Consider the following 27028-nt stretch of genomic DNA (forward strand, 5'->3'; position numbering starts at 1 on the left):
CACGTAAGCAGCCAGCATCAATTATAGAGAACGTGGTGACAGCGACCACGAAACATGGCTCTCTAACTGGGTTCTCCTTTCTGCAGACACTTGAACTTTGGATGGAGTGGCCCTACTGTGGGTCATGGGGTGTTGGTAGCACATTTGACAGGTAGTATAGGGGCACAGGGAAGGTTTTGAGTCTTTCGGAAACAATAGACTTAGGTCCCAAGGATGACCATAGTATGTGACACATGACCTGGGTCCTTGGATGCAGCTTGGACCAGGGGATCTGACATCTCTCTAATAGGGTCTCGCTGTGTTGAGGCCCCCAGGCAAGCATCTGAGTGAATTGGCCCACGAAGACTCATTTACCGACCACTATGGAATCTGAAATCTTGTCCTCTGGTCACTAACTTCCTCCTAAAATTGCCCTGGGATCCTAGAACATCCTGATGTGGCCATGCAGAGAAGGTCTAACCCTGGGTGAGTCCTGGCTTCCTGGTGTCCCCAGCTACAACCTGTTCTTCCAACCTAGGCCCTTGTCTGTGCAGATCAACGAGTCGGGGAGTGAATGGCAGGGCCTCCTGTGACTTACTTAATTATAGGCCCAGCCGCGAGTCCCAGAGTAGGACCCGTAGCATCCCCTGTCATCCTCTTGGCCTGCCAGTATCTTTCCTGGCTGCTTCTCTAGAGCTATAAATACATCCTGGAACAAAGGCACAAAACTCTCTTGAAAGTGCAGCCTTTCATTTGAGTGGTTGGGGGGGGGGGGCCAAACAATTAGCCTTGTAGAATCCTGTAGCCTGAGAAAGGGAGTGGAAGGTGAAGAAGCGGGCAGAAGAGGAATGGCCTCTTGTCCCCCACAGCCTTTACATGACAATAGGCCTTCCGTTTGCCTTACTGCCTGTCCCAGGCAATGAGGAGGCCAGGGCCAGCGAAGTCCAGAGCTTGGCCCACTCACGTGACCACAGACTCCAGCCTTTTCTGTTAGTCTCTTCTATGCCTGTACGATTAGGATTTTTGTGGCTACTGAACTCAATAAACACAGAGAGCCTGCTCGTGATCTGTTCTAGGCGTCTTCTGAAGTCAGAGCCAGAGCTGCCGGGAAGCTGGACATGGGAGTGAACGACATGGAGGGGGAGGGAGGCGTGGCTGGCACCTGGGACATAGGGAGGCTTTGCCTGAGAAGGGGAGAGCGGGAAGAAGGTGTCTCTGGAGGGAAGGGGTTCCATTACAGGGACACGGTGGTTAAGAAGGGTCCGCATGCACCTCCACCCAGTGCTCTGCAGACACTGCTGTGGGTGTGGCAACAGAGGCGTGGGGCTGGAGATTAGGCTGGGGGACAGCACAGAGATGAGCTCAAAACCACAAACCTGGAGGCGAAAGGTGGAGAAGAGATGTGATCTGGAACAAAGCCCTGAGATGGCCCTGCTGAGGGGGAGGGTGGAGAACCCAGAGGAGGAGGAGGAGGAGACACAGCTGCCTCACAAGGTGTGTGACAACCAGGACCCAGAGCCAACAGAGGAGGCCACCGTGGCCCATAGACTATTGGTAGGAGAAGAAATGCGGGCACAAGAGCTCACTGTTGGGGGGTGGTCTAACGGATTTTGATGCTAGTTAATAAAAAGCCATCTCACCTGGGCAGAGCACATGAGATAGTTGTGGCTAAGGTTCCCAGGCTTGGAGAGAGAGAGGAATTCTGGGAAGAAGGAGAGGAGGAAAGACCCGAGAGTCCTGAGAAGGGAAAAGAGGAAGGCTGCCATGGGTTAGATGGAAGAGAAGCACGTAGCCGACGTGGCTAGAGATTCGGCCCAGATGAAGAACTTTAGCAAGTATTTGGGATTATGGATGGGAGGTAGCTTGAGAGACATTATTAAAAGCAGATGGCATGGGTATCCCATACCTGCCCCACTATGACAGGTAGTTTAAAAGATTGATATCTGCCCTGCCCCAGGTTAACTAAGGCTATTTTAAAGTATACAAGTGTCAGTGTCTCGGTTGATCACTAGCCGGGCATACTGATAATACAGATAATTAACAACAACGACTCACCATCTATTTTCAGGGAGGAAAAAATCACAGCACTTCTTCTACTCATGAGTTAGAAAGAGCTAGCAAGGAGGGACAGACCCAGGAGAGAGGGACAGGACCCAGGGGAGAGGAGCAGGGAAGGCAGGGTTGTGTGGGCCTGTCTGAGATGCTGAGAAAGCACACAGATGAAAGTCCCAAGAGACTGTGAAGCAGAAACAGGTTCACTGTAGGGACATCCACAGTACAGGTAGGCACATACAGAAGGCTGTGCCCTCCCAACCTGCCTGGCCACAGACCAGCGATCTGCAGGCCTTTCAGGGCTCCCAGGAGACCACGCTTCCTAGCATCCGAGATGACAAGGTGCGAGCGCGTGCAGGCAGTGAAGAACACAGCGAACATGGCAGGCTGTAGGCCGGTGGAGGAGGTAGCCACCACTTAACTGTAGATTTCCGGGCACAGATCTGATGGCTTGGGCCAATTTCATGGTTCCTTTTCACTTCCAAGCACGGTTGGGCTTCCGGATGTCCGGGGCCTTGGAGCTGTTTCCAGGCTGCCCCTGCCCCTGTGCCATGTGTAAACGAGCTCTTCCCCTGGCTCAGGTACCTCTGATCTTTCGATTCTGCTCTAGAGCCGGAAAGCACATCAGGGCATGAAGCAGGGAGACCGTGAAGCAGGGAGGTCCTCCCATGTTGAGGGTTTCTTGTTTTCAGAAAGGTCTTCTCAGGGAAGGAAAGAAAGATGGACCCAGAACTACACCTCTGCAAACAGTAGGTGCTTAGCAATTATTTTCTGAGTGGATAAACAAAGGAGCACAGAAGAAGCTGTTAAGACAACACTGGCCATGCAGTCTGAGGACTTTGGACATGTGTACCTGTGAGTCGAAGCCACCCCAGGGGGGCAGGGGGAGAGCAGCTGAACTGGACGGTTTCTTAAACGCTTCATTCACCCTCAGCCAAGACCATGGTGTTCCACCAGGTTTCCTGTCAGCCTTGACCTGCTGGGGTCAAAGGTGAGGAAGTATTTTGAAACTGTGAAAAAATGTTGGCTCCATCCCTGGCTTCCCAGCCCTCTGTCCAGAGGCTCTGTGATCCATGACCTGGGAAGCACACAGTAGTTTTCCCCTGTCCTAGCAGCCAAGCCGCTGGGAGGGTTTGCCACTTAGTTAATGGCAGAAGTGACGCTCACAGATGCTGGGAGGGTTTGCCACTTAGTTAATGGCAGAAGTGATGCTCACAGATGCTGGGAGGGTTTGCCACTTAGTTAATGGCAGAAGTGATGCTCACAGATGCTGGGCAGACGCTCTTCTAAGGATCCCTCCAGCGTTAGCACCTTGAGTCTTCCCCCACAGCCCTTACCTTATCCACTGTGCAGTTGGGAACGCCAAGGAAGGTCCAGGTCCCCCAAGGCCACATGCTGACGGTGCTGGGCACAAGGACTTCAGCATCACAGTAGCTTCACAGAGCTGCTTGCCCTTCCCTGCTGTCCTTACTCCCTTGATCCAGCACAGCGCCGTGAGCCTCTCTTCTCTCTGCCCCTCCCTCCCTCCCTCCCCGCATACGCCCACCCGCCCTCCCACCACCTATGATGTTGTCCTGGCACTAATGAATCTCCTGTCTTGCTACTGGTCGGGGCAACAGTCCAAAGAAGGCGCCAGCAAAGGGAAGCGAGAGATGGAGACTCAGGGCGTGGCTAGGCTGTCACGCAGATTAGACAGACATGCGGAGGAAGCAGGGCCAGCTGATTGAGAGTGATTGGGCCCTCTGTGGCGTGGAGGAGCCCTAGATGGTTTCGCTGCTGCCTTCTCTGATGCTTCTTTTCTGACCTTACCCCCAATCTCCTCTTGCCTCTCTTCTCCACTTTTCATGCCACCCTGGCACTACCTGTGAAAGCCTCTCTCCCCCGAGTCACCCTGTCCCCAAGTGTCACCTTAGTTCTGGAGAAGACTGCATCCTTGGCAAAGCACAAACCTGATTTATGGAAGAAAAGCAATTGGGTTTTCTGTGACAAATTACCTGGACAAGAATGACATAAGGCCTCGGTCGCGCCGATTAGTGGAACTATAACCCGGCGCATCCCACCTTCCATGAGCTCAGCTGCCCACACACTACGTGACAGGTGAAGGCCACTTCTGAGACAGCCTCGGTGGTAAATCTGCAAACCCGGGGCTCTTTTCTTGATCTTGTTTTCACCAACGTAAAATCAACTGTCAGCACACAAGCCACTGCCAGGAGACTGGGAGCCCCTCCGTAATGGAGTCTTTGTGTTCCCATCTGGGGCAGAAGAAGCTTTGATTGATCAATAACGTGCATGGCAGTTGGGGCTTTCCAAGACTGCCAATGTGCACAGCGCTAAGATTGAGCTGCGCAAAGCCACACTTGCTCTGCATTTCTTCTCGCTGCTTTTGATCTGGCCAAGTCCTCTGTAGAGCAGCTGCTTGCAAAAGCAGAGCTGGAGGCTCAAAAATCAGAATGAAAGAAATGATGAGAACCAAGCTTGACTTTCCTTCAGAGCTTGAAGCCCAGACACTGCCTGCAGCACCTAAGCTGGCTGCATGCCTTGGAGTCCCTTCTTCCCTTTGAGACAGGCTTGGTCCACAAGATGTTTTCTGGTACAAAAACAGCTAGTAGTTTTGATGCGCCATGGCAGCCATTAGTGCCGGCCACTGACATTCATTGTGGGCTCTGTGCAGCTTGTGAGGAACTGGCTTTCTGCCCCTCTGTGATGGGCATCCCCGCATGGCAAGATCTGGGCATGGAGTGCCTGCAGCATCTGTGCAGATCATGATGTGCTGAGGTGAGACCCTTCTGTGTTTGTGCCCTCCTCTAGTGAGCTGATTTCCCTGCCCTGTCCCAGGATGAGAGCAAAGGAAACCACAGAACTCATGGTGACTCCAGAGAGCAAGCAAGACAAACAGGAGCCAAGGGTTGGGAGCCTCCGTTGGGTTCTGGAGTATCAGGCACCCGGGTCTACACTGGACACCCAGGGTGTACTGGGTGATTCTAAAACCTCCAGGCATGGGAAGGAGCTATTTTTGAGCTCAGACAACCACTGAGGCCACACTCACTTAACAGATCCAGGTCCTAAGGTTCCAAGGCAGAAAATAAAGAGTAACAGGAAGTAGAGCAGGGGTCCGTGAGCATGTGTCCATCAACTCGCTATCACTACGGAAAAAACACTTGAGATAAGAGGCTCACTTTGGCTCAGCCTGGGAGGTTTCAGTCCACAAGTAGTTGGCCCCATTGTTTGGGGACATGCAGAGACACCCACATGGCCTAGTGAGAGCATGTGGCAGAGGACACTACTTAGGTCACACAGAAGGCAGAACGAGAAAGGAAGAGCAGAGTCCTAGCATCTTGAAGGGCATTTCCTCCCTGGACTCATGAGTAGGATCATAATGTCTGTTTCGCCCGATCTAGAAAAAACATAGGAGACAAAATTCGTATTATGCCTGTGGGTCCCAGGCTGAAGCAAACGGGAGTGAAGGAGAAACAACACCAGACTTCATCTCTCTCTGTTTCCTGACTGGAAATGCAGTGTGACCAGCTGCCTCGTGCTCCTGCCTCCGTGCCCCTCATGCCACAGGGGGCTGCACCCCAGTGGAAAGTGTCTGACTCACTTTCTCCCACTAGGTCCCACCTCTTGAAGGGTCTGTTATGTTCAGTAGCTCTGCAGGCTGGGGACCTGGAGAAACATGCACTCTTACTGAGCCGTCAGGAGGGCGCTACCTTACATGTGGTCTGGGTCTTACCTTTCCCCCTCTCCCGTGTGTTTGTCTGCTTCTTAGCAAGGACCCTGTGTGAGTTCATCCCTACATTTCACATGCTGTTGATTGCTTTAAAGTTCATCAGGTACATGCAGGCATTGCAGGCAAGCTTGGTTGTTCTTTTTTTCTTTTTTAAACTCTGATGTTTTTTAGTTTGGGTTGGGGGTGGTGACTAGGCTAGCGTACCCCATCCCCGACCGCACACTTCTGCTTCCTGGGCCCAGAGAACAGAATTCACCTTACAAACACAGCACCCTGGCTTTGCAGATGTTGGAACCCTCCCATGCCATGGGCTCAGACTACACCAGAGTTTTGGTCTGTACTCTCATCATCTTAGCTGCATCGATTTGGGGCGGGGGGCGGGGGGGATCTAACATCTCTGTTATTATTCTTATTCTCTTTTGTTTGGTTTGTGCTTTTTGAGACAGGGTCTCTCTACATAGCCCTGGCTGTCATGGAATTCGCTCTATAGACCAGGCTGGTCTCAAACTCACAGACATCTGCCTGCCTCTATTGAGATTAAAGGTGCACACCACTCACGGGGGGGGGGGGGGGGGCAGGGGCCACACACCTTTAATCCCAGCACTTGGGAGGCAGAGGCAGGCAGATTGCTGTGAGTTCGAGGCCAGCCTGGTCTACAAAGTGAGTCCAGGACAGCCAAGGCTACACAGAGAAACCCTGTCTTGAAAAACAAAACAAAATAACAACAACAACAACAACAACAAAGGTGCACCCCACTACTACCCAGTATTCTTGTCGTGAAAAGGCTGAAGGTGTAAAGGATCTGGAAAGCAAGCAAGTCAATTTTCCTTACGTTTAAGATGAGTGATGGGTAGATGCTGGCACGCTCCTGGCCGCGATGTACAGAGTCCAGACCTCTGAGAATGAGAAAGAGAGCCAGAGAGCCATGAGTGCTAAGGGACAGACCTGGGACAGTTGACAGCTGTGCTGCACAAGGTCACATCTGGACACAGTTAGCAGATACATGATGACTTGCCTGTGCAAATTCTGGTATGCTTCCTCCAGGGGTCCCACAGAGAGCCGACAGCAGAGTGTCTCCAGGAAGGTAGACTTCCAATTTGATATGCTTTGATGGCTGCACTCCTGGCGGGTCTTTTCTCGGTCCCAATGGCTTCCGACCCCTGTATCACTTACCTCAAGGACAGCCATCTTCAAAAGCATTCACTGGCCAAGCATATTTGAATTAATCATAAGGTTACACACCCTGGATTCTTCCTCCCACCCCAGGCTTTAAGTGCAGCTTGATGCTCAGGAATGAAACCAAGATGTACAAATCACACACGGCCTCCATGAAAAGGAATATCTGCACACAAAAACTGACCCCAAATGAATCAGGATTTTTCTGTCCTTGTGTCTCTAACAAGGGTATTTGGGCATGAACATAAACTCCAAGAGTAAAAGCTGGGGCTAAGAATAGACCTTCATTCCGTATGCTGTGCTTCCCTTCGGGCCTGGGAGGTGAAAGCAGACTTCTTCAACGCTGGGTGTCCCAGGTGTTGCGTCCTCCCTCTGCTTTCTTCTCTTCAGAGGCTGAAGCACAGCATCCGCATCACACTACAGATGAGCTCAGAGCGATAGCTTCTGGGGTCAGCCGGAGCCAGGAACAACCAGAAAGATGCTGCTGGACATCTGGGGACAGTGGACCCCAGAAAAGAGTCACATCCGGAATACTTGGGACCTGGGACCCTTGATGTACTTATTCCACTTATCAAGCAAGGCAGAGTCTGCACTTTTCAGCTCTGATGATGATAATATTTAGCTTGGATTTGATACGGTTTTCCGAATGGCTCTACCAATTCCACAAGCTGGAGTCTGCAATTATCTTCCGGGAAGGCACACCTTTGGTCTTCCCAAAAACCAAAAGCCATGGGAGGTGTCCAGGTGGTGTGGATGAAGTGAAAAGTGGGTTGTGGCATCCATCAGCCACTTTAACTGCTACTATGAATTCCTGGCTGGTGTATGTGGCCCTCCATTTGGCACTTGATAACCTCGTACCTGTTAGTGTTTATGGTTGGTTTTGTATTTATTTATTTGCTTGTTTGTTTATGGTTTTTCGAGACAGGGTTTCTCTGTGTAGCCTTGGCTGTCCTGGATTCACTTTGTAGACTAGGCTGGCCTCGAACTCAGAGATCCACTTGCCTCTGCCTCCCCGAGTGCTGGGTGTTTATGGCTTCTTTCTATCCTAGGAGCTGTGATGGGGCTGAGGGTGAGAACCTGCAGTGGGCAGGAGTTCCCTCCTCCGATAGAGACTCCCAAGAAAGGCTGGATTGCAGGCCTTAGAGAGGGAAACGTACAAGTCCTATCAACCTGTGCGAGAAGGAGCCATCGTTTCCAGGAGACTAGGCATCCAGTTTCCCCAGCAACGACTAGATTCTGTGATGACTGGTCTTCGTTGTCAACTTGATAGGTTTAGAAGCCCAGTGAAAACACACCCGCGTAGGGCATCACTGAGGATGTTAAGTGACACGGGAAGACCCACCCTGAAAGCAGGTGGTATCCCATGGGCTAGAGCTCCAGGGAAATAAAACCACGAAAGCATGGGTGAACATGGTGGTACATGCCTTTAATCCTAGCACAGGGTTTCTGTGCGTTTGAGGCCAGCCTGGTCTACTTAACAAGTCCCGGTAAATGCCAGGGCTGCTCGCATTCCTCCCTGATTGACTTGAGACCATCCACTGTCACATTCCTGCCCTCACCCCTTCCTAAAATCACTTCCTGCCACACCAGTGAGAAAAAATGCAGGTGAGTCGGTGTATCGCTTCTCACCTGCGCACTATTAGCAGGAGAAAGGGATCCCCCACCTCTACCCCTGAGACCATGCCCCCGGAGACCCTGCAAGAGCCCCTACAGAGGCCTTAGGAAGGCCTCTAAAGCATGCGCAGACCACGCGTGCCTGACGGGATGGGTCCATGGGGAAGGTCACTCACCACTCACCCTCGCATGCGATCCACCACGGGGAAGAACAGGCCATAGCCTCACACATGAGAGATGTTGGCTTCATTACCATATTCTACACCCACGGTCTGGAGCGCCTTTCCTTCCGTGGCTGGGTATTTTCTCTCTGTTTTGTTAAAAATGGTCTTAAGATGCCCACGTTATTTTCCTAGTTTCATTTCTTTTCTTCTAAAGGTTAAATTACAGCTCTCGAATTAGAACATAGACGTATTTGAAGCAATCCTCTGGAAACCGTATTGCTGCCATTTTCCGTGAAATGGCCCTATCTTTCAAGAGATAGAGTCTCTCAACACTCGGTCTCCCGCCGTGATAGTCAATGTAATGCGCCAGGGTTTTATTTAGTTTTATACGGGGACTAGATTTTAGCTGAGTAAACAGAATGGATGATCAAACTCAGACTAAAAAACACTAGATTGGGCCCATTTTAACAAACATACTAGGTTAAGCAAAGAAAGCTGTTTGGCGGGCAAGCTTCTTTCTGGTGTCGCTCCTAAGCTTAATGAAGACCTATTTTCTTCATCCTATTGGGACATCTTATCCTGACCGCGTTTTTTTCTGATAACCATACGTATATATTGGGCTTCTTACAGTGCTTTACCAAGACTAATGTAGAATGCTGGACAACAGTGAAGAGAGACAAACAGAAGGGGGCGGGGGTGGGGGGGGGAGGGGGAGGGGAGGCACTGGGGGGGGGGGATCCAGCTCAGCTGTGGACACAGAGAAGCCACACGAGGCACAACCAAGGCAAGACACAGATAACGACACATTAGCAGATTTGTTTTTGGCCAAAAATTAGGAGCCAGGAGAACAACAGCAATCCATTGTAAAAGAAGGAACCGAAGAGAAGGCAGGGCCCACAGGATGGGCAGCACAGGCCCAACAGTGCGAGGCTCATCAGCTCCGTTCTCCCTTCCTGTGAAGAGGGAGGTCCACAGTAGGGTTCTCTTGCATAGGGTTCTCTCGCGTAAAATGTGACCCCAGAGGTAAGTGCTGTCCAAGGAGGCCCTGATGCGGATGAGGCAGTGAGCATGCCTACCATGCCAACGGACAAACACAGCGCCTTTCTCAGAAGATGGGACTCACCACATGTCATGACCACGATGCCACGGTGTGCGGCACCAGCTCTCCTCTGATGGTGCCCCTAAAGGATGACTCATTTTCTCTGTTGGGAGGACCAAAAAGGTCCTGAGTACCTTCACATCCACGGCTGAGGGATGCTCCCTGGCGTCCCACGGCAGGACCCGGTGCCCGACTTTCCTCAGCTTGCTGGGACTTTCCAACACCTGGCTTAAGCTCTGCTGGAGCTTGAGCCACAAAGCACAGCACCTTAAAGACTCCACTTTGTATCCTATTTTTCTCAGCTTCAGCTCTTCCTCCAGGCAGGAACCGTGGCCCTGCCCTGGGCTCTAACGTCTCCCCCGCCCAGCCACACCTCCCCTACTCTCATCACGGCACCAGCCTGGATGCTGCGTGGGCCCTTGCTGTGTACCTCATCCTTTCAGCCTCAGTTTCTGTTCTCAGGGGTGTTCTGAAGATCACCCCTCCTTCACGTCTCCCTGTTCCTAAGCTGCTAGAAGATCTTTGTGCGAACCGGTTGCCTCCTTAGTCATCAGCACCTCCAACGCCTGCTCAGCTGTTTGCCTCCGGCCCAGCTGTCTTGGCCATTTGGCGCTGCTGTAACAGAATGCCTGCAGCTAGGTACTTTATTTTAAGAAGAGGTTTATTTTTCCCATGACTGGCTCCAGAGAGTCCAGGTCATGGTGCCGAGCATCTGCGAGCTGTGGCAAGGGCCTCCTGACAGATGACACCATGGGAGCAGGATTGTGCGTCAAACACAGAGTCGGGAGAGGCCAGACTCACTCTTTTTTAATAACACTGAAACCAGTTCACCCATGTTTGAACCAGTTTATCCTAGACCAGAATCAGCCGACTCCACAGGACCGAGTGGCTCCCACTAAGCCTAACCCGGTCTTAAAGATCCTGCCACTGCCTCACAACCAGACTGCAGGCTGGACTCCAACACCGGAAGCTCTGGGGCTCATCCCAAACATGTCATAGCCAAACCCCAACCTCAACCTGCACTAGTCTATCTTTCTAGAACACCCGCTCCCCTCCGCCAACTGCCGAGGAGCCAAACTCCAGCCTGAGCTGGTGGCCTATCACTCAGGCCTGTTGTATGCCTCAGGACAGCAAAGAAGCTGCCCTGTGAATGTTTTCTGTGTGCTCCCCTGCCGGCACTGCTCTTGGGGACCCCTGCCTCCCAGTCCCACCACATCCCACCGCCACAGTCGGCCTGTGCTGTGACTCCCTATAACATCTGCCGGGTGTGGCCGAGCCAAACCACCTCCTCCAGACCTTGAACACATCTAGACACAGTAGCTGCTTTCTCCTTCTGGTTGGGCCAGCTACTGTGGTGGGCTCTGTTGTAGACCTGGCACCCGGTCTCCCGGCGTGCAGTGCATGCAGGGAAGGTGCAGATGCCTTGAGAGCCTGGGAGCTGAAAAGCCTGCTCCCAGACAGAGGCGGTACCCAATGCTAGGAGTGAAAATAGTTTATCTCGCAAGCAAATGGACCTAGGAAACAATAAACGCTCAAATTTTTCTTAGATGCTAAAATTTCTTGGGTGTAGCTGGGCATGGTGGCGCACACCTTTAATCCTTGTGCTTGGGAGGCAGAGATGGGTGGAGCTCTATGAGTTTGGAGCCTACCTGCTCTATAAAGCAGGTTCCAGGCCAGTCGAGGCTATGGTGAGACCCTGTCTCAAAAACAAACTAGCAATATCAATTCTCAGGCATATTTCCCTGAGATTCCAAAACTTCAGAAGTTATGCAAACTCACACCTAGCCACCGAGCAACACATATGAATCACAGCACACATTTCTCATCCAATAGCTACGGCTTAACGTGGGCTACGCCTGCCAGCAATGTCTTCTGGCGCCTGCCCACTTTACTACACAGTTGTTAGGTGGCGCCAGCCTGAAGGGAGAACGTCAGGCATGCTCACTGACATCCTGGTCAGTGCAGGAGCCATTTCCACTTTGAGCACAAGTCAAGGGAGAGAGAGGTCCTGCTTCGATCACACTGTTTGCTATTAACCCGGGTGGTGGAACTGCCTATTGGGTCACATTTCACTACTTGCCTAGTGGCATCTCCAGAGGTCTGGGCCCCTTGGTCTAGTTTCATGTTTCAAGGTGTTTAACAGCCTTTGCTTTCTGCTTTATTTCTTTTCTTTTTCTGCCAAACCACAAGAGCGTTTTCATATAATTCAATGGACAAATTGGTGGTTTCCCCCTCTTAAATTGGCCACTTTATGGGTTTTGTTTCAAATCCTACAGCCGACATCTTGTGTAAATATTGTTTTCTAGTTTGCCTTCATCGCCCCGTGTCCTTATTCCACCTGACTCCGCAGACTCCGGAACACGAAGCCTCTACCCCAAGCGAGGCACCCTGCCTGTTAGATCAGGGATCAAATCAGCAACAACAGACTTGTCTGCTCTTCCGGGACTTGCATCATGGAGGAGAGAAAACAGCCGCACTGAGAAAGACACTGTGTGTGGCTTAAGGCGGAGGACTGGTCCGGGCCTGGGAATGTCAGGCGGAGCCCTTCTCCTTCTCCCAGCAGGACCCCGCCTTCCTTCTGCATTTATTACCATGTCTCTCTGCTGCTCACTGTCTTCCATGGCATGCAGCCATAGAGGGCACGTGCAGATCTCTGTGCACCTGATCAACCGTTCCCTCAGCCCTCAGGTCTGAACATGTTCCCAATTTTCACTTTTTAAAAAAATTTTTTGAGACAGGGTCTCTTTGTGTAGCCCTGGCTGTCCTGGACTCACTTTGTAGACCAGGCTGGCCTTGAACTCACAGCGATCTGCCTGACTCTGTCTCCCGAGTGCTGGGATTAAAGGCGTGTGCCACGACGCCCAGCTCCAATTTTCACTTTTCATAGCACTTCTCTCTCTCCTATTCCTTTGATGCATATAATTATATCTGACTGATTGACAGACTCTATTATACACATCTATTCTCACATTTAATCCATCCAAATATAATCAATTATGAACATTTTTGTTCATCTCAGTCAAAACACCTGAAAACATATATATATATATATATATATATGTATATGTATATGTATATTTAGATTGGTGTTTGGCCTCCGTGCATGTCTGTGTGAGGGTGTCAGATCCCCTGGAACTGGAATTTGGTACAGTTGTGAACTGCCATGTGGATGCTGGGATTTGAAGCCAGGTCCTTTGGAAGAACAGCCAGTACTCTTTTTTTTTTTTTTTTTTTTTTGGTTTTTCGAGACAGGGTTTCTCTGTGTAGCCTTGACTGTCCTGGACTCGCTCTGTAGACCAGGCTGGCCTCGAACTCACAGCGATCCGCCTGCCTCTGCCTCCCGAGTGCTGGGATTAAAGGCGTGCGCCACCACGCCCAGCTCCAGCCAGTACTCTTAACCACTGAGCCATCTCTCCAGTCCCTGTGCAAGCTTCTTAATGTCAGAAAGGATTTACTTTCTTTGTAGATCTATACTGAAATATGGATATTAAATGTTTGTCCTATAGGAAAATTTCCCACCAGAACCAGTTTTCCCAGCTTGGGAGTGTGGCTCAAGGCTAGCATGCTTGCTCATCATGCATGAGGTGCTAAGTTCTACCTCGTGAACAGCAAAAGAACAGAAATTAATCTCCCACTCAAATTATGACTGCTGTACACTTACAGACATCCGCCACATCCGTACAGCCCACAGGACAATTAAACTCTCTTCAGAGTCCTGAATTTTGCTTTTCAAATGAATTATTACACTATCTTATGAGAAAGAATAAAATGAAACTGGACTGACTGAAATTTGATTACCTTGATTTGCAGAGTTTTTTTTTAACAGTTTCAACAGATACAGATTTTGAATTAACAAAGTTAATATATATCATAATGTGTATATTATTACAATATATATGACCACCCCAAGAGAGTCACATCAGTATTGTATTGTACTGGAAGTTCTAGAAGTTGTCTCAATACTAATCTATTAACTGGATTAGAAAGCATTGAGGAGGGGTCTGGAGAGATGGCTCAGAGGTTAAGGGCACTGACTGCTCTTCTGGAGGTCCTGAGTTCAATTCCCAGCAACCACGTGGTGGCTCACAACCATCTATAATGTGATCTGATGCCCTCTTCTGGTCTGTAGGTGTATGGGCAGCCAAGAGTACTGTGTGCATAATAATAAATAAATCGTTAAGAAAAAGAAAGAAAGCATTGAGGAATTGGATGGCTCTTTCTACATTTCTCTCAATGAAAATTATCAGCTAGCTGGTGGCGGCGCATGCCTTTGATCCCAGCACTAGGGAGGCAGAGGCAGATGGAACCCTGAGTTGGAGGCCAGTTTAGTATACAGAGTGAGTCCAGGACACCCAGAGCTACACAGAGAACCCTGTCTCCCCGCCTCCACCTGGCCCCGCCAGGCTTCTGTGACCAGCAGTCACTATTTAGATCTCCATGTAATGGAGTCCAGGCCTTGCAGAACTGCGTCTGAAGGAACCCTGCTTGTCTGCTTATCTCACACAGAGGGCTGGAAGCCTTTCCCAAATGCTCTCTTGCCTCTGGCCGGGAGCCCTGTGCAACTGTTAATTGATGGCTCCTGCGCTGCTGTCCTGGGTCACTATCCCTTGATGAGGAAACAGGAGGCTCTTGAATGTCGCTCTCACCCAGGGTCAGACTGCAGGCCTCTTGTCTCGCTCCCTACTGCTCTGCCCAGCCACCCTGGCACAGAATCGAAGCCATTCTTTGCTAGCACCCCTTCCACTGCGACCCCTCCCACACAGTGACTTAGGTGACCCCCGAACCCTGGGATCCCCATTGCATGCTGCCTGCTCTCTGTGGGTGCCATCCGCACAGCCCCCACTCTCTCTCTGCCTCCTGCCTGTGTCTTCACAGGTACACAGTGTCTTCCCCCTTCTGCGTTCCTGTCTGGACTCCATCCCAGGTGATGCCTTGGGAGTGTAGAAGGCCAGTAATTACCGGCCACAGACGGCCTCTGTCTAGCCTGGAGGCAGTCCGTGTGTCTGGGCCACCCTCTCTTCTCTGGCTTTTTCCTGCCTCTGTGCTGTTGGAGCTCCAGCTTCCTCCGCTCAAAGCAAACCTTGCTTCTGGAGGAAACAGGAAGCTGGTGGTGCTCTTCCCCTCAGCCAACCCTCACAGGCACCTTGGTTCCATTTCATGAATGGCCGAGCCTTTTTACTCAGGACCACAGGGCGACAGTGAGACCAGAACAGGACTCCAGCCAGTTGTCGTCACTCAGAAGCCTGGGACTCTCCAGACCCTTAGACAGCCCAGTCCAAAGGCCGCGTACCTCCCCTTCCTCACGGCTCCTGGAGCAGCTGTAATGGTCCAGGCCATGAGGAAGCACTTAAGATAATGAGGCAGCACTTGTCAAACATGGGCAAAACCTTAGGTTCATCCTCCAGCACCCTAAAAATAAGGTGTCCCCCGCCTTCTGTCTACTTTGCATTATCCTCTGAGTCCTCCAGACTTAGCTGTGACCTTACAGAAGAAGCTGGCAGTCCACTCTGCAAAGGGCATGCTCAGCGACTGGCCAAGCTGCTGGCTTGCTCTCGGGTCGCCTATCACACTCGAGGGCTTGAAAGGCAGAGTAGGAAAGTGGACAATGGCCTTTCAGGCCTCATCTGTTTCCTACAAAAAAGGAAACGGTGGAAAGTGTTTGGAGAGCTCAAATAAAAGCTCTCTAATGAGTCAGGCATGGTGGCACAAGCCTTTAATCCCAGCACTCCCACGCAGAGGCAGGCAGATCACTGTGAGTTCAAGGCCAGCCTGGTCTACAAAGTGAGTTCCAAGACAGTCAGAGCTGTTACACAGGGAAACCTTGTCTCAAAAAAACCAAACCAAACCAAACCAAAATAAAACAGAACAAAAGGCTCTCTAATGCTCTAGACGAGAGGCTAGAAACTTGACATGCCTTCTTACCACCTGCCAAATGCACTTTTAATCACTTATGTACAATACATTGTGTTTCAGAGGAGTGTACAAATCACCTGCTTTTCCTGAAACTGGCCTACTCCTTCCCAGGTCTCTCCTTCATAGTCTCTGGAGGGATAGAAAAGTGTGCTAACCGTCTCCATAGTCCCACCCCAGGGCGAGTATGCAGAACCGGGAAGCTGTGTTCCGAGAACCAAAGTCTGCAGCCGCTGATAACGTGAGGCCCACCGCACCATGCCCCACATAGTGATCATGTACAGCCCAGCAGATGAGTCCATCATCTCTAGCCCGGAAGCAAATGTCCCACATGGTGTGTTTCCGGCATACCTGATCCTCACCTTACTCATTGCCATCCAACTGTACCCCAAGGCCCCGACCCCCGGTTCACCTTTCGTCTTGCTTGTACAGTTCTTGTGGCACAATGAATGAACCCAAGACAGACCGAGTGTCATCCGTGTCCTCGGGAACACGCAGCGTCTACACCAAAGTTCTCGACTGTTTTGTCTCAGGAACATTCCCATTCTCTGAATTTATCAGAGGTTTTGCTCACGTATGTAATTTAGCATCCAAGTTTACTTTTTTTAGGAATATAAACTGAGAACTTCCCAAGATATAGATTCACTCAAAAACAGCAATAACAGGGACAGAGAGATGGCTCAGAGGTTAAGAGCACTGTCTGTTCTACCAGAGGTCCTGAGTTCAATTCCTAGCAACTGCATGGTGGCTCACAACCATCTATAATGAGATCTGGTGCCTTCTTCTGTCATGCAGGCACACATGTAGACAGAATACTGCATAAATAATAAATAAGTAAATAAATCTTTAAAAACAACAATAACAAACCTATCACATAGTAACATAAATGATTTTTTAAAATGAAAAGTAATCACATTCTCTAACAAAAAAAATTGGTGCGCACAGTACAAAAGGAACACTTTTGTGAATGTGTTTAAGGTGTGGCCTTAAAGTGTCCCAAGTCATGCTGAGAGCTGTGTCTGTGTTCAGCCTGTTGCCGTACACTGCTGTGATTAAATGCAGGAGAAAGAATGCTTCAGAGCCTTTCCGGTTTTGGGGGCTATTCTTCGAAACGATTCTGAAGCCAAACAGGAGGAAATTCCTTAAAGGCTAAGGGCACCTTGGAGCCTGAAATCAGAATTTTTCACACTCCTCCTTAGAATCTAGAGCTCACACTCCACCAGGCACACCCTTGGATGTTTGGATTAGCCGAATCTTGCAGACCTTCCATATGGGCCATGTCTCTCTCGATCTTAAAAAGTCACCTTTAGCAATACTGCCACTGGTCTCATCAGACAGTCTCCAAGTGCTGAGAAACTGACAGGCTCGTGGTGGTGAACACATGTTTTTTCAAATTTTTAATTTTCACACAAAATCTTGAGTGTCATTACCAAGCAATCCTGCCAGTTTTTGTTTGTTTTTGTTTTTAAGAAGTTAGTTTTGTTGTTGTTGTTGGTTTTTTGGTTTTTTGTTTTTTTTTTTTAAATGCCCATCCAAGCACCCAAACCTGGATGGACCACAGTTTATCCGCTACCTGGTGGTGGTCCAGAGAGAAAGCAAGCAGAATGTCCATGAAGTAAAACCTACCATGTTTCACGGCTGTACAGAAGAGCTGCCACAGAAGAGCAAAGCGGATGTGCAGTCAGGAGCAGACACCTGCCGGGTCAGTGGTTGGCACTGCTTCCTGCTCTTAGTAGGGAGCAGCATTTTCCCACTTTGGTGCTCCCTGGTGAAGAACGCAGAAGCCCAGAGCCAGCACCAGCACAGCGATTACCTCACACAGTCCAGGGGAAGGGCACTCTCATCTTTACTTATTTTACTTGTTTTGTTTTTTGAGACATGGTTTCTCTGCGTAGCCTTGGCTGTCCTGGCCTCACTTTGTAGACCAGGCTGGCATCGAACTCACAAAAGATCCACCTGCCTCTGCCTCCCAAGTGCTGGGATTAAAGCATGCGCTACAGGGCCCGGCCACTTTCATCTTTATTATGCATAGCATTATATTCAGCTCTGTAGTCATGGGGAGTGCCAACACTGAAGCCGTTTTGACCCTGCAGACCTCAGGAGGGACCTTAGGGATCTCGGGACTCCACGAGCCACACTGTGAGGCTGGCGGGTCCCAGTCCTCAGTTCTCTGTGCCTGTCAGGGCCCTGTCCTGTTCTTGTCACAGCTGTTGCTGACACTTGCCCCTCCACCGACAGAATCACACTAAGGTCACTTGTACATCTCACAGCACTTGCTCTGTGTCTGACTGTGTAGTCCAGGGAAGTTTGACAAACCTTTAGCAAGCCCAGTTCTCCTCACCAGTCAATGGGCAAAAGTACCTAAGGTGCCTATAGTTAATGACCTTTAGTCCCGGCCTCTGCTCCTGAGAGGACTCTGTTCTGCAGGTACTTCCTCATGTAGACTCATTTTCCCTTGGAGTCAATTCCCAACCTCTAAATGCAAGGAGTCACTAAGGCAGAATTTAACAAAATTCTATTACATAGTTTTCTCCTCAAATGGAAATGTAATTCTATCTTTTTAGACCCATAGTGCACTTAAGGTTCCAAAAATAACACACTAGGAATGAGGAAATCCAAGAATTCAAAGGCCAGGACCTCTGCCACCAGCGTTGCAACTGACCTTCAGCCACCCTTCAGATGAAGCAGGATTGCCGCAGGGCTGGGCAGGATGCGAGCGTGGCGCTCTCAGAAGGCTGCCACCAGCAGCAGCAGCGTGGGACAACGGCCGTGGAGTTGATTTTACGATATTTTAAATCCTTTCCTTTTGAGGTAACCTGCACATTTAAAAGGAAGTGAATGTTTTCTGCAGGTTACGATACTCTAGTCCAGGCGGGCAAATATGGCAGTGTTTCTGTACCCTTGTGGTCATAGTATATTTTGTTGCCGTAAGTACTAGGTTGGGCGTCTGATTGTTTCATTTTGAGATAAATATGGGTCATAGGGGAGGGGAGTAAGGGGAAAATGGGAGGGAGGGAAGAATGGGAGGATACAAGGGATGGGATAACAATTGAGATGTAATATGAATAAATTAATAAAAAAAAGTGTGCCTTGTTAGTAAGACCATCAGTGTCACAATAGTGGTAACCTTCTGGGAGAGTAAAAAGAAAGGCAGGGGTGTGGATGGGGGACCAGGGGAGTGAGGCCACACGTTTTGGGGTTTTTGTTGTTGTTGTTTGGAGACAGGGTTTCTCTGTGTAGCCTTGACTATGCTGGACTCGCTTTGTAGACCAGGCTGGCCTCAAACTCACAGTGATCCGCCACCTCTGGGATTAAAGGCATGTGCCATCATGCCAGGCTCAGGGTGCCTGCTTCCTGTCCATTTCCACACCTGCCGTTTCTCTTTCAGGCCACAGGCATCACCTGCATGGTGCACGTTAACTGCAAGAGCTGCCCCAAGTGGAACGCTAGGAGACACTGGCCTTGGCTTACTCCGTCCTGGATCCTCCTGTTCATGTGGGATCCGTGCTCTCTGGTTGCCTGTCTTTCCCAGTGACACGCATAAATTTGGGTCATGTTTCAGATCTGTAATTCCTTAAATATCTTTCCTGCTAACCCTTCCCAATGTCTGGATGTTGTGACCTAAGAAACCAACACAGCCAAGATGATGCCTGAGAGGCAGGGATCTGTTCTGGCAGCAGCTGCAGAAATGACCCCTGTGTTAAGAGGCCTCACAGCAAAGTCACCATCTACGGGCAAATATTCAAGGGGTTGCATCCCGAGCTATGAATCCAACAAGACAATGCTGTTCGGAGCACGTGTGTGTGTGTGTGTGTGTGTGTGTGTGTATGTGACCTTAACACACATTTCCTTGTTGTTTTTATAACTGTTAAGGCAGTGTCCTTATGTGTGTCTCACAATGCGTTCAAGCCCGTGAATCCCCTGCCTCAGGCCAGTGAGCACTGGGATCACTGGCACATGCTGCCTCATCTCGTCCACTTCCCCGTCATTCAGGAAACAAGCATAGACCACGATTTACAATTGTGTCCTTCACTATGCTGCACGAGCAAATGTGACTCTTGCCATCCAGTTGAAAGTGGAAACTTTTAATTACGGTATTCTGGAAATTTCCAGAAACCACAGAAGAATATCAGCCCTCACTGAGACTAGGCAGAAAACTTCCCAAGTGACTGCAGTGTAGTGAAAACCCATGATTATAAAGTGGACAGTCCAACCTCCTTGGAGAACTATATGCAAAAACATCACACACACACACACACACACACACACACACACACACACACACACAGGGACTCACCAAGCACCTGGCTTAGGATGGGCTGAGGCACAAAGCAGGATGGAAATATAAACCCAAATTCAAAGGAGAGTGTAAAATACTTTACTGGTAGCTTTTGCACTAAATGCATGCCGGTGACATACCATTTTGTATATGTGGGACAAATGTAGCATGTAATTAACACAATTTTTTTATTTTTTATTTTTTTATTTTTTATTTTTTGGTTTTTCAAGACAGGGTCTCTCTGTGTAGTCTTGGCTGTCCTGGACTCGCTTTGTAGACCAGGCTGGCCTCGAACTCACAGGGATCTGCCTGCCTCTGCCTCCCGAGTGCTGGGATTAAAGGCATGCACCACCACGCCAGGCTATTAACACAATTTTTATCTCTTTCATTTTACTGCTGTAAGGCAGCCAAAGGAGGTTTAAGTCACACAAGCGGTCGCATTATATTCCTGTTGGACAATGCTAGATTTTACCACTTCAAAATATCTGATGGTGCCAATCAAGGTTTTTTTGTTTTGTTTCAAGATAAGGTTTCTTGGTGTAGCCCTGGCTGTCCTGGAACTGTGTATCAGGCTGGCCTCGAACTCACAGATCCACCTGCCTCTGCTTCTTAAGTGCTGGGATTAAAGAGGAGCCACCACCCTTCCTCCTCAAACAGGGTTTATCACTTAGTATCTTGTTAAAATAAGAACAACTTTTCTGAAGCTTATAAATGTTTTTTTTAATGGAATTATATCCATTGCTATTTCTCGTCTGATTGTAAACTAAGAGGCTCAGGTCTGGCTTCAATGGCTTCCGGGGTCTTCTGAGCTCTCCTGCTCTGTGACACTGTACTTGCTGAAGAAAAAGCTCCCAGGATATTTCTAGATGACAAGTTCTAAGCAGAGATCCGTGAGGCAGAAGCCGTCTTCCTAATTTGCTCATGGGAGGCCTGAGTTTCGGAGGTGGGTGCTAGCCCCACCGTATACCAGCTGTGTGCTTGCGGGCTTGGCCTCGTCACTGAAGGGCTTCTCGACTGACTTGTCGTCTGTACGGCAAAAAGCAATTGTCCTTCACCAAATCAAAGGAGTGTGATGCAGGAGGGTAGAAACACAAATGCACTCCATGTAGACTTTGTGGCATGTAACGTGAGACCTCCTCTCAACAGAGAGCAACAGGAGAACATGGTTCAGAACCAGGGGGAAAAATCAACAGAATTAAGAAAGATAGACAGGTTTCTGACAGTAAATGAAATTTCCACAGGCTGTGATTTTTTTTTTTTAAAGACCCATATTTATCTCAAAATGAAACAATCAGACGCCCAACCTAGTACTTACGGCGGTGAAAGCCGCCCTCTGTGACACGCTGGTTTACTGGCTGTGTGTGCTGTCTACTGCAATTATTTAATGTTCCCCTTCACTTATATAAATGGGCATCATGTAAGCCTGTTTATGAGGGGTGTGGCTCAAGTAATAACGAGGCTTTTTTCAATGTTTGGAATAAGTTCCACCAGGTTCTCCTCTTAGTGGCGGCTCAGAGTGTAGCAGCTGACACAGGCAGGCTTTCCGTGTTCCTGGCCCTGTTCTACCAGAACACCAGCTAGGCCTCATGCTGAGCACCCTTAGGCCCTTCCTGTAGGCCAGGGAGGGAGCCGCCTCCCCCACCCCCTAAGCAGGAAGTGCATTTGCAGAAAGCACAGGGAGTGAAGTCCAACCCACAGAAAGCAGCCAAGGAAGTTTGAAAATGCTTCTGAGGGAGGAAGGCTGCCCCCAGCGCGCTGACCCAGGGCTCCAAGTGGCCTTATTTCTCCTCAGGCTTGCCAGTGCACAGAGGAAAGCCACAGGCAAAACCATCACGACTGGGTGTAAAGCGACTGTATGACTTAGTAACAAGACAAACAAAGGTTAAACGTTCTGCAGGTTCTGTTCCCAGCCCTTTCTTCTCCCCAATCTGGTACCCTCGTCATCTTCCATGGCCCCTACAGTGTCACCGGCAACATTCTTGACTTCTGTTTTCTCCATCCCGCATGCCTCCTCTGTCTTCCTTCACTATCACACTTGTCCAAAGAGGAGTCACCATTCCCTTCTTCCTGACCCACTTCCTACTCCTGCCTGCTGGGTCGCTGTAGAGAATTGTAATCAACCTCAGGGAGAGATGCGCTTGGTGATGCTCCTTGTACCTTCCTAGGGGATGAGCCCAGAGAATGCCAGTGTCTCTGTCTTCCAATCTTTACACCCGGAAATCTCCTTCCTCTCAAGTTCCAGGAACTGTCCTTTCTTTCTTCCTTCCTTTCTTTCTTTCTTTCTTTCTTTCTTTCTTTTTTGTTTGTTTTTTGAGACAGGGTTTCTCTGTGTAGCCTTGGCTATCCTGGACTCACTTTGTAGACCAGGCTGGCCTCAAACTCACAGCAATCCGCCAGCCTCTGCCTCTCAAGTGCTGGGATTAAAGGTGTGCGCCACCACGCCCGGCCAACTGTCCTTTCTTTATTTCCTCTTAAATGTCTGGGGCTCCCTTGAATTTCTCTTCTCCTGCCTGCCCCTCACATACTGGCACGCCCTCAAGATCATCTGCAACCTTCCTTTAGTGACATATGTGGCAGATAATGCTATTGTATGCACATCTGGCCCTTGAGGGAGTCGTGGGACCATGTGCCTGACTGTCGTCTCAAGTTTACTTCCTTGATGTCTATTAAAGATGGCCTCCCATCATACTGGGCATGATGGCTGACAGGATCAGATGGACAGAAAGAAGTGGGAAGAGTAAAGGTTTTGGAAATGCTCTGAAGATATCAATAAAATGAGCTCTGGGGAGGGATCAAAGCAGGCAGGGATGTAGCGTCCTCTAGAAGGCCAGTGGGGATACTTATGTCCTTATTACGCCCGGAAGTACATATAAAGGACAGGGTACTCATGGGGTCGTTATATGGGTCTTGGCTCTAAGGCTGAAGTACGGACGGGAGTACACATACCATGTTGTTGGCTGAAGTGTTCCGCACCCCAGTGCCTGCTGGACAGTCTCCCCAAGGCCCTGCACGAGAGTTAACCCGACACCCCAAAGGGGCAGCCATGGTCCCCTCAGCTTCCACAGTGCCCAAATTCTATGATTCTTATCATGTTTGGGTTGTTGTTTATGACCCATAGCCACAGCTGGGAGTGCCCTTACTGCTCTCTGTCCCCTAAGCTAAGGGTCCCAGGAAGACAAAGAGACCCTTAAAGGGTTAACTGAAGGGAGTTCTTATGGAGGGATTGTTTACACAGGTGTGGGCAAGATTACAGGAGCTCAGAAGGGTGAAGAATGTCATCTGACCCCTTCAGGGTGAGATCCCAGGAGCAGACAGCTCTAGAGGTTGGTGGCTCCACTGCAGGGGTTACTGGGGGAGGAAAATCGGGAAAGACTGTGGATGGGCATCTGGGTCTCTGTTTGAGATTAACATGTTCTAAAACGGATCACAATGATGCCTAATCAATTCCCCCATGTCCCAGAAACCGCCCGTTACATTATCAGACTCTGTGAATTAAGTATCAGTAAAGCAAATGGGGGGGGGGGGAGAAGGAGGGAGAGAGAGAAGGGGAGGGAGGGAGAGAGAGGGAGAGAGGACACAGCTAGAACAGCTATCATGGGAAGCTGGAGGCTTTACCACTTGTGAGTCTGCCAGGATCAAGGAGGAGCCAGAGGTATGGAACCTAGAGCCCGGGTGGTTCTGAGGGAGACAGGCCACTAACAAGACTGGACACAGGAAGGAACCCAGCTGCTGCCTGACCTGGCAGTGAGGAGCAAGCTGAAGGAAGGCCTTGGCTTGGCTTTCCATGCTGCCCTTCATCCCCCGCCTGTGCTTCCGGCTGCTCAGACTCAACAGAACAGACACAGGCCTGCTGGGCAGGACAGAGTACAAGCATCAAGCCTTGCCAGAATTACTGGAATCTGCACTCTCCCACCTTCCTCTGTCCTCTGTCTCAGTGTACTCACTCCTCTTTAGCTCTCACACTGTAAAGCCTTGCATCCAACCTGTCAAGGCTGTCTTTAGACTCCAGTTCTCTGGGGACTCAGAGCTACAGGGACCCCACTTGCCTCTTGTGTACCTCTTTGGCCTTTGCTGCTCCTCAGTGACTGGCCTTGTGTCCTGTGCGTAAGAAAGCGAATGCAGCAATCATGCTTCCTATGCAGGGAGTAAGGAGGAAGGGGATGGGAATGTGCCTGGTCCACATTTGCTTGCTGCTCCTCCTCCACACTGTCTGTCTGCGTGGCACAATTACAAGAGCTGCCCCAAGTGGAAGGGTCCCAACACTGGCCTCGCTCTTCGTGTCAGAAAGGGTGAGGGACAGGCTTGTCCCCTAGCTGCCCTTGTCACATTCCTTGCTGCTGTCATAGCTTCCCTGTGAGGTGATGGTGTGTAATGATGGTGAGGAAGTGAGGAAGTAGCTTCCCCCAAGCCTGGGCTGCCTTTATGAGGCGTCTGTGTGGTTCTCAGCGCGCCAGAAGTAGGTGTTACGGCCTCTGTTTACAGATGAAGATATGGCCTCAGTTGTTGGGAAGACAGTCACACAAAAGGAATGTGCCAGAAGCAGGACAAGCTGCTTTTCCAGTTTACAGGCACCAGGAAGCTGAAGTCATCAGAAAGAGGCATTCACACCTCTGCAGCTGCAGGTCATGCACTTGTGTGGCATGGCTTTCTGTCAAGTGTGATATGTGCTTTAAGCCTCCCGTTCCTGCAGGTGACTGGTCCGATGGTAACACACACACACACACACCCCACACACACACCCCCCACACACACCCCACACACACCCCACAAATGTGAGAATGCATAGTGCGAGGAGTAGAGATGGGGAAACGTATTATAAACTAAAAAGGAAGTTCAGAACTGCCTCCTGAAAGCTGAGGACATCGGGCGAGGATACACCTTCTGGGATGATTTGCCGCATATGATCACTGCTGCTTTGGCGGGTGGTATGCACACCGGATGATGCCCAGGAGGTGGAGGAGGGACTGGGATCACAGTGGGGACAGTCCTCTTCAACACCACAGCGCTATGAGATCCTTAAGTAGAGTTTACTGTTGGAAAAGCATGCACGGCCACCAGCATGCCCTGCAGCTCCGTGGTCAGCGAGCCTGGGCTGACCTATCAGGAAGAATGGTCCTTCAGATTTTCTTCACATTATTTATTCATAATCTGCTTCTCCTGTGCCCTGGAAAATACTGTAAGACAGAATCCCCGGACAAACAGTGGAATCCGTGTGCTCACAGTGCATGCTCTACTGCACCAGATATGTGTGCGATTGATAACATTTCAGATAAGCACCAGGAAGCTTGACTTCATTGTTTGGAAGGCTCCGGAGAAGGTAAAAAACATGCAGCCACTTTCACCTCAGTCTGTGGAGCATCTTTCCCCACAGTAAGGTATTTGGACTCGTTAATAATTACACTTCCTAACTGAAACCTAAAAAAAAAAAAAAAAAAAGAAGCCAATCAAATGTGGACAAACACTCACAAGGTGGTTTTCGTTTTATTTTGTTTTGTTTTGTTTTCCCCAGTTCTCGGTGTCAGCAAAGCAGAGCTGCTAGGCACAGCCATTCGTGGACAGCCCTTTCTCACAGTCATCCTGAAAGTTGGTGTCATGCTTTTGGCCCAGGACTTGAGCTTCCTGAGTCAGAAGCTCCCACCACATTTGCACTTTGCATTTCACGTTTGTGCCGGCTTCCTTTACCAGACAAGTCCCCTGGGGGTGACACGCAATGTCACAGGAGGCTGTTGCAGGTATGGTGGGTTTGTGTTACAGCTGCGTCCATCTTTCGTGATGAACTACAAGCAAGCATGCCCCGTGCCTGGCTGTGAGCCCTTTCCTATGGCAAGCCTGTTCCCCATACATCACTGTCGGAGCTACCAGTGTTTGGGAGAATTCTCTCCCCACAGGGACTGATATCATTTAGTATAGATCAGCCAAGTAGGTGATTCAGAAGGCAATCAGCCTGCTAAAGGTCAGCACGTGTTCTGAAACGAGGAAGCAGGGTTCACCTGTATAGAAGTCTGACTCCAGAACTCAACCTTCTGAACCATACAACAGGGCAGGGCCAGACACGGCTTATCAGTCAGCAGATGAAATTTGCACTCTACCACACGCCTAAACTTACCATGAAGATACAGACATTTTCAGCGGCAGGCCTGGTCCCATCAACTTGTTTGCTGGTGCTTCGAGGGCTGGCTGCTGCACCTTCCCTGACCAGAATGAGAAAGCAAGTCCAGGGGCCAGAGGGGCAGCTCGGTGGTTGAAGTGCACGCTGCTCTCGCAGAGGACCCAAGTTTTGTTCCCAGCACTTACACAGCAGCTCATAGCTGCCTGTAATGCCCTAGAGGGACCCAGGGCTTCTGGCCTCTGAGGTGGGAGGGACACACATCCACACTCAGGCACATATACGTAACAGTGGCTTTAGAAAGGAAAGGAAAGGAAAGGAAAGGAAAGGAAAGGAAAGGAAAGGAAAGGAAAGGAAAGGAAAGGAAAGGAAAGAAAACAAGTCCGTGGAAAAGTGGGCACCTGGTGTGTTCATCCTGTTTGGAATATGAGGCCAAGCAGGGACCACCTACTTGGACCTTGCCTCTTATAATGCAGTGTGTGACACTGTAATTTGGACACTATGAACATTTTTTGGGGGGAGGTGGTGTCCCAAACACGGATTCTCTGTGTAGCCCTGGCTGTCCTGAAACCCACTCTGTGGACCAGGCTGGCCTCAACTCAAGAGATCTGCCTGCCTCTGTCTCTTCTGGAGTGCTTGGGATTAAAGGTGTGAGCCACCACTACCTTTTAAAAATGTTGTTTTTAGATTTACTTCTGCAGCGCTTTCTTGCCAAAAAACATTTTCCCCCTTTGAAAAAAAAATTAAACCTAAAGATTATAGCTTATGTATAGAAATTGAAAAGTGGGTTCGGCAGTTGAAATACACTTTATTGTCGATGCTGCTTACCTGTTGACGTGTGTAGCTCACATGCTTGTTTTTAAGAGGTAGGGACTGTGGGTGAAACTTCCGCGTTCAGTGTCTGAAAAGGGCCAGGAAGAAG

The sequence above is a fragment of the Acomys minous genome, assembly GCF_964271855.1.
Source record: "Acomys minous genome assembly, chromosome: 3".
In the NCBI taxonomy this organism is placed as follows: Eukaryota; Metazoa; Chordata; class Mammalia; order Rodentia; family Muridae; genus Acomys; species Acomys minous.